The 7,350-nt window shown below is 43.7% G+C and overlaps 1 long non-coding RNA gene across 6 annotated transcripts; it reads left to right on the top strand.

The window, feature by feature from the left end:
- Window positions 1-2,382: 2,382 nt before the first annotated feature.
- Window positions 2,383-6,845, top strand: LOC123122489 (uncharacterized). Of its 6 annotated transcripts, XR_006460241.1 has the most exons (6): window positions 2,408-2,796; window positions 3,294-4,706; window positions 4,813-4,905; window positions 4,997-5,140; window positions 5,581-5,728; window positions 6,047-6,845. It is a non-coding gene; the product is annotated as an uncharacterized lncRNA (long non-coding RNA). The 6 variants fall into 6 exon arrangements; XR_006460238.1 differs by lacking the exon at window positions 5,581-5,728 and having other exon boundaries at window positions 2,383-2,796; XR_006460243.1 differs by lacking the exon at window positions 5,581-5,728 and having other exon boundaries at window positions 5,000-5,140.
- The last annotated feature ends 505 nt before the right edge of the window (window positions 6,846-7,350 follow it).

Genomic DNA, 7,350 nt, shown 5'->3' with positions numbered 1-7,350 from the left:
TTATGTGGACGATAATGCGTAACCGAGTAGTTGTCGAGCCACATCTTCAATTCCAAGAAGGTGTCGAACTTAGAACCTTTAGCAATGCGGTTCTTGTCGTCTCCCAAATCACGATAAGAGCTTGGCCTAACCCCAAGAGGTACACATTGGCCACCATCTACCACGGCTTCATCCGCGAGACTAACATCCTTGAACAATGTAGTCCGATGATCCCGACCAAATACCTTCTCGAAAGCTTCGGCCTCCTTCACCGTGAACCCCTCCGCATCAACTTGTTCATCGGGACCATCGTCATCCGAGTCCGATGCATATGCACGGGAAAAAGGGATGGAAGGGTCCATTGTCTCTTGCAAGTGATATTTGTCGAGATCACCCACATTGTTGTCATGGAGATCAACTTCATTGTCATCGTCCGCATACTCATCATTGTCCTCTTGCAAAGCTTCATCTTGATTGTTTGTAAACGGGCTCAATGTTGGCCTCACTTCTTGGGTCAAAAGAGGTTCAACAATTTCATCTCGCTTCAAGGGTGTGGGGCTACTAGCAACCAAAGGGGAGGGGTTCCGGTTCAAGTCCAAATGCAAACTTGAATCAACCTTCTTCGTTGCAAATAACTCAAGAGCCTTGTCTAGTGATTCGGCCACCGTCTCCTTGTATGCAACCCAACGTTGCTCCGAGTTGACACGCATTGTCTTCCAACGGATGTGCATTCCAAAACCAACATTATGCCTTCCCTCCAACTCTATGATATCACTAGGGTCCGTCCAATTCAAATCTTCCCTAACTTGTTGCAAGAGCTCCGCATAGCTAGGACTACTATCAAACACCATGTCAACCTCATTCGGGTCCGGTTCTACATTGCCTTTCAAAAAAGCGTCCTTGTCCCCATGATGAACAAACACACATGTTCTTCCCATCCCTATAAGCATTCCAATAACACAAGGTAACATTGCTTCCATGAGTACTAATACAAGGATTAACACGGAATAGAAACCCTAATATATATATATATCAAACAACAACCCTAACCCTAACCCTAACCATAACCATAACCATAAACCCTAGCCCTAAACCTAACCCTAGCACCAACATAAGAACACCCATAAGAATAACCCTAGCATACTAACAAAGCCTAACCATAGAAATTGGCAAACAAACATCTCACATTTCCATGCAAATCTCTAGATCCAAACAAAACTAGGGTTCCCCCAAACTAGCAACAAATGAGCAATGGGAACTTTACTTGGATCAAAACAAGGGGATCGGAGAATATTACCTTGAGGGAGGGTTTGACTTCGAAATCCACGAACAAATTCTTCAAATTTGCAAGATTTGGGAGAGGATTTGAGAGGGGGAGAGAGTGGGAGAGGGGGCAAAGCTCGGGGAGGAAAGTGGGAGAGTGTGTGGTGTGGGGGTGGGGGAGGGGGGGCTGGATAAGTCATAGTGCAGCGCCTACGCGCTAGGCGCTGCACTTTACAAGTGTGGCGCCTACGGGCTGGGCGCTGCACATTACATGTGTGGCGTCTAGCACGGAGGCGTTGCACTGCTGGGTGTGGGCCCAGGGGCTGCCACGGTGGACTGGTGTGCAACGCCCCCGTGCTAGGCGCTGCACAGTAGGGTGTGGCGCCGTCGTGGCGGGCGCTACACAAAAAGGTTAGGGCTGTGAAATAGTTTCACGGTCAGTTCATTACCTAAATTGATTTCGTCCATAGGTCAAAATGGTCAAATTTGCCTGTGCTTCGCGAGTCGTGCGTTGTGGACAGTGCGTCCGAGGCGTCATGGGTGGCCCGGTGCTGCTTCTGGCCCCGCTCGTCGGCTGCACTCTTGTTGGGGTGGTCGCGTCGTTGTGTTGGAGAGAGTTGTGAGGCTGACTCCTGCATCATGCTCTGCCAGAGTCCTACGCCACGCCCCAAGCCGCATCTCGTCGGCAAATTTGACAAATTTGACTTATAGACGAAATCAAATCATAGAATGAACTATCCGTAAAACTATTTCACGCGGCTGACCTTTTTGTGTGACGCCCGCCACGAAGGCGCCACACTACACTGTGCAACGCCTCAGAGATAGGCGCTACACGGCCAGCGTCGCACACATGTGATCAGAAAATTACTAAGTGGTGTGCATCGCCTGAGAGTTAGGCGCCACACTACACAGTGTAGCGCCTAGCTCCTAGGCGTTGCACTAGTGCAGCGCCTAGCTCCCGGGCGTTGCACTAGTGCAGCGCCTAGCTCCCGGGCGTTGCACTAGTGCAGCGCCTAGCTCCCGGGCGTTGTACTAGTGCAGCGCCTGAGAGCTAGGCGCCACGGGTCAACCGCGTGAAATAATTTCACGGATAGTTCATTCTATGATTTAATTTCGCCTATAGGTCAAATTTGTCATCTCGTCTACGGCAGCAGGAGCGGGCGGTGTGAGTCGCCACAACCCTCTCTTCTCCTTGCTCCTTCCTTCCTCGTTGACACAGCCGTCGCGCTCCTGCTCCGGTCCTCCCTCCCCCCGCAGCCCCTGGAGCTCTGCCGCCTCTTTGGACGAGATCCACCGCCTTCCGAGGCCTTTATCCAGCCCAGCTCGCGAGGAAGCCGCGGGAGGAGGAGCTCAACCGGGCGTCGCCGGCCAGATAAGGAGGAGAGGCGCGGATGCCAGCCAGGGAAGCGGATTGGTTCGCCTCCGCCACGTCGTGAGCGTCGCCGCCGCCTCTGCATCCGCCTTGCTCTGCATAGCACCATTTGTGCGGCGGCGGGGACAGGCAACCACAGGCTGATTTTGGGGAGCGAGCATCAAGAAATGGCCGATGCCATGGTGAACTTCCCCTCCGCTCCTGACCCCCCTCTCTCGATAGTCTCCTCCTGATCTTGCTATTTATGCATCTCCATATGTAATTGGTGTTCTTTCGATTTGCAGGGATTATAGCAAGCAACCATTGCTGAGTTCTTTTTTCTTGCATGAAATTTTTCTACTGATTCCTCAATGCTCTGTTCATGACTTTCTTCTTGTTTTATTATTTTTTTACTTTCCAATTTCGATGTAATGGATATTGATTGTGGTAGTCCAGATATCCCCTTGTATTTCTTTGGTTTTAATAAAGTGAACTAGATCAAGGGAATGTGCATGTTCAAATAATACTGGATTTTTTTTCGTGCTGCAAAATATATCTCAAAACCTTCCCATTTTTGTCTCCAGAGGACAAAGGAAATCTCGGATTAGTTAGCTTCTTTTTACAGTTCATATCCATCGAACTATATGTAGTTTTCAACTAGACCTCTTTTTACAGTTCCTATCCATTGAACTATATGCAGTGTAGACGAACAACGTGAGATGATACGCTGCAACGCTGGGGCCAAACAATCATACTGCAGCAGCAATAGTCAGCCCATGATAAATCTCTGTTAAGTGCTTCTTTCTCTTTACCTCTTTACTCTTGTGTCTCTGACTTTGATTTCATAGTAGTATATGTTTTTAGCTAGACACAGTGTTTACAGATTTGATAAAGAAGGGTAGATGAAGAATCTATCAGAAGATTTCGCTGAACGGAACTTGCATTTGATGTTATGAGTGTAGAAACATATTCTGCACTTTTAGGAAATTAGATAATAGGACCGACTAAAGGAGAACTTCGGTTAAACTATTTCTTTATTTGTTTGTGCAACCAACCTTATTTGGTTCTGATTGAAAGATAATATGACCGGCTAACGGAGAACTTTGGCTAAAATATATCTTTATTGTTTCTGCAACCATGCTTATTTGGTTTTGATCGATTGCTGGACATGCCGAATAATGGTAGTGTGCATGTGTGGCAGTGTATTTTTCCCCTTCATTTTGAGAATTTATGTTTTAGCTACGGAGCAGGAGGTGCAAATGGCCGGTACAGAAGCTCCTTAAAACTATTCGATGAAAGGTAGACTTTTATTTCTTTCTTCTTTTCTTCTCTGCCCCTGATCTGACAGCTTTGGCTGTAGCCTTTGTTTGCTTGAAAATCTCAAATCAAGAGGGCATGGCTTGATTGCTATCAATATTTTGCGCTGGCTACAAGAACTTAGAACCTATAGGACAACAAAGTACACATACTGACAAGGTCCTATGAAATAATAGTGAACTTGTTTCTTCATTTCCCACAGGAATATTGCTGCGATGAAGCCTAGAAAAGTTGATGTATTCTACTCTCTGAGTGAACTGCTATACATCAAATAGGGAAGAAGATCAAAAAATTCAACTGCCTATTACAGATGGCTTATTAACAAGCAACCGTACTATGCTACCAGTGTGTTTTTATTTTCAAACTGTAATGTCAGTTTAAGACCTTAGATACTCAGCTTTGCACTCCATTTGTAAGACTGTATTGCCTGCTTCTGTTTGCTATTACCTAAGATCAACAATTAGTGTGGCCCTTTGTGTACTTTTCTATTCGCCCTTTTTGTTTGACACAGCTCCTACGTTTCTATTCGGATTCCAGCTACTATGGAGGCCCTTGGGTGCTGTGGTGTATGGGCCCAGAGACAATAGCCCAGCCAAAATTCCATAGGTATATCATATATTGCTATGAAGACAGACAGATGAAACCCTAGATCGGCAGAGTGTTCTCTCCCGCACGTTCAGTGCCTCGCTCTCAAACAATGAACACGCCGGCGCGGGCACCGTCAATATTGCTAGCCGCTGCTTCTCCATGTGTTTCAGTATCTGGATGCCCGGAGAAGACCTCAATAGGACCATAGGTAACTACACTTGCGATTCAGTGATGTACCTGCAGATCTATGTGCCCTCTTTCTGATTTAGGTTGTAACTGTGGTCACCATTTGATATATCTGCCTGATTTAACAGGAGATGCCACTGGATGCAGAGGAGATACATGCCAAGTTCTCTCCGGATGAAGAATACTCCAACAATAACCAATCTGAAGACCAGCTGCCTAAGGTAGCTTCCTTTCTGAAAAATAGACAAGCATTCCTTTGACCAGAATGATTTCCTTGGTATACACTGAAGCTGTTCTGAATATTTGATGCAGCAGGAAGTGCCAGGCATAACTAAAGCATCGGTTGTTTTCTACTATATAATCACCAACCTCACAATGGGGCTGTGAATTCTCATACTCAGTGTAATCCGATGAGAAGTGGCTAAGGGCCTCTTCCATGCCTGGCACTTCCTCTCAGTAAGATGCGTAATTTAAGCTTCATAGGCTTATTATGAAAACTATTTCTTGTCATGAAGATTTAAGCAGGCAAAAAGATATGCCTATACTGACACCACTTAGCAAGACAAAATTTGAACCATGAAAACCAATGCTAGCGTCATCATTTGTAGATAGTTTTTCTATGCCTATTTCCTCTCAGTAAGATGCGTAATTTAAGCTTCATAGTCTTATTATGAAAACTATTTCTTAATGTCATGAAGTTTTAAGCAGGCAAAAAGATATGCCTATACTGACACCACTCAGCAAGACAAAATTTGAACCATGAAAACCAATCCTAGCATCTGTCATCTAAAACGAATATACCAACTGCTTGCATAATTTCAGGAAAGGTCAGTAATATAGTTCTTTAGTGATTTCTGTACTTAAGCTTTGTAAAACAATTCCCTCTTTGCTTTCAGAGAAACCGCTTCTTGCACTGTTTCAGTGTTAGATGTATGTTCGTATGCGACTCTTGCACACCAAAGTATTTTTATTCAGGCACAAGACTTCTGTTTATACATTGCACTCAGGATTCAATTCATACTTGTGATAATTTGAAGCTACCAGGTAGTAAATGTTGTGGTTTACACCGTCGATGCATAGCTTATGCTTATACAAGTAATCATATACAAACTTACCTTCATCAGCATCCTGCACATAAAGTTGTCCAGGATAAATTAGTTATCTTTGTTTCTTGTTCTCTCATCCTTGAATTTGATCATCCAGTTGTTGCCATAACAAAAAACAATATTTTACTTAGATTATTCAAAGTACATTTTCCCCTCTAAAAGCTTTTAGTTGCCGAAATATGATTCATGCCCTTGCGCCTAATGACATCCGTTTAAAATCACATGCCACACCACCAATGATCAAAATCTCTTACAGGATGATGTTGGATGTTCTTTTAGAGACTTTAGAGCTTCCAACAGCTGAGTATCGAAGCAAAGCATGTGATGGCGGTAGAGTATGCGTCACTGTTTTTTTTCCATACGCCCACATCATATGTTGAAGATCATGGCAGTCGTATGGCTATTCCTGGGGTGCAGTGTATCGATCATGCAATGTCAGAAGACACAGTTGCCATGGAAGCAATTGGATACATAAAATGCAGGGTTAAGACTGAACTAAGAGACTACAATTACAAGAACATGAAGAGACTAGATGAGGAAAATCAGTCTCTAAAGCATGAGCTGGCTGTAGCTAAGTATAACAAGCAGAAAACAATGGCAAATATCAGATCCATCAAGAACAAATTAATGATGGCTAGGTATAAGAACAAGAAAAATGCTATGGGCTGGTTCGTTCTTATACAAGATACATCATGGATTATTTGATCATATATGCAATGTAACAGTGCTCAATAGATCGTCTGGGAAAGAACCCATGGATCAGCTTATGAACAAACCTCTTAACAACATTGAAAAGATAGCAGAAAAGCTCAAGCGCAGGGTGCTCAAATCAGAGAAGCGGCTAAAAAGCATCAGGAGAGGTTTCTAGAGTTGTACTCTACAAGAATGCATCCTAAAATAGACCTTTTAGAATTGTAGTCTATTTCGCCCCTTTTGTTTAACCGCATAGGTTAACCGTAATGTATAATTATATTTCTCTTTAGACCAACCACAGAGTAAGACTTGCCAAGACTATGTGTGTACGAGCTAATGATCACTCTCTGTTGCTTGCACCATTTATGTCTCTGGCCTTTTATTTTATTTTGAGTGGCATTTATGTCTATTGCTGGCATAGCCAAGGCCATCAACATACTCAGGATTCCTATTGCGTATACAATTCCTGTTTCTGTAGACAACAAAGCTAAATTTGCTAATACAAAATAGCTTGTTTCCATGTGGCTGTGAAAATGGGCTCGCACGGCTGTGAAAGTGGACTCATATTCTAAAATACATGCGCTGAAAAATGAATAAAGCCTTGGGCCTAGTGTGCATATCAGGCCACACTGAAAACCCTTCGCAAGCCCACAACATATGCCTCAATGATTGCTACAACCAATTTTTATTGAGAGAGACAACCTTTTCAAAACACTTCTATTTTAATCTTTCATAGCAACGAATGTTTTTTTTTCAAATTCGACTCTATGCTATTAAAATAAAACAAGTATATTAAGATAAACTGAGCATATTCATATCATTATACGCAAGATTCCACCGTTTTCATATCAAAGAGGACCAAACCAT

Source organism: Triticum aestivum, chromosome 1B (assembly GCF_018294505.1).
Source record: "Triticum aestivum cultivar Chinese Spring chromosome 1B, IWGSC CS RefSeq v2.1, whole genome shotgun sequence".
Classification (NCBI taxonomy): domain Eukaryota; kingdom Viridiplantae; phylum Streptophyta; class Magnoliopsida; order Poales; family Poaceae; genus Triticum; species Triticum aestivum.
Note: the sequence above shows the minus strand (reverse complement) of the source record. Positions and strands in the feature narration are given on the sequence as shown.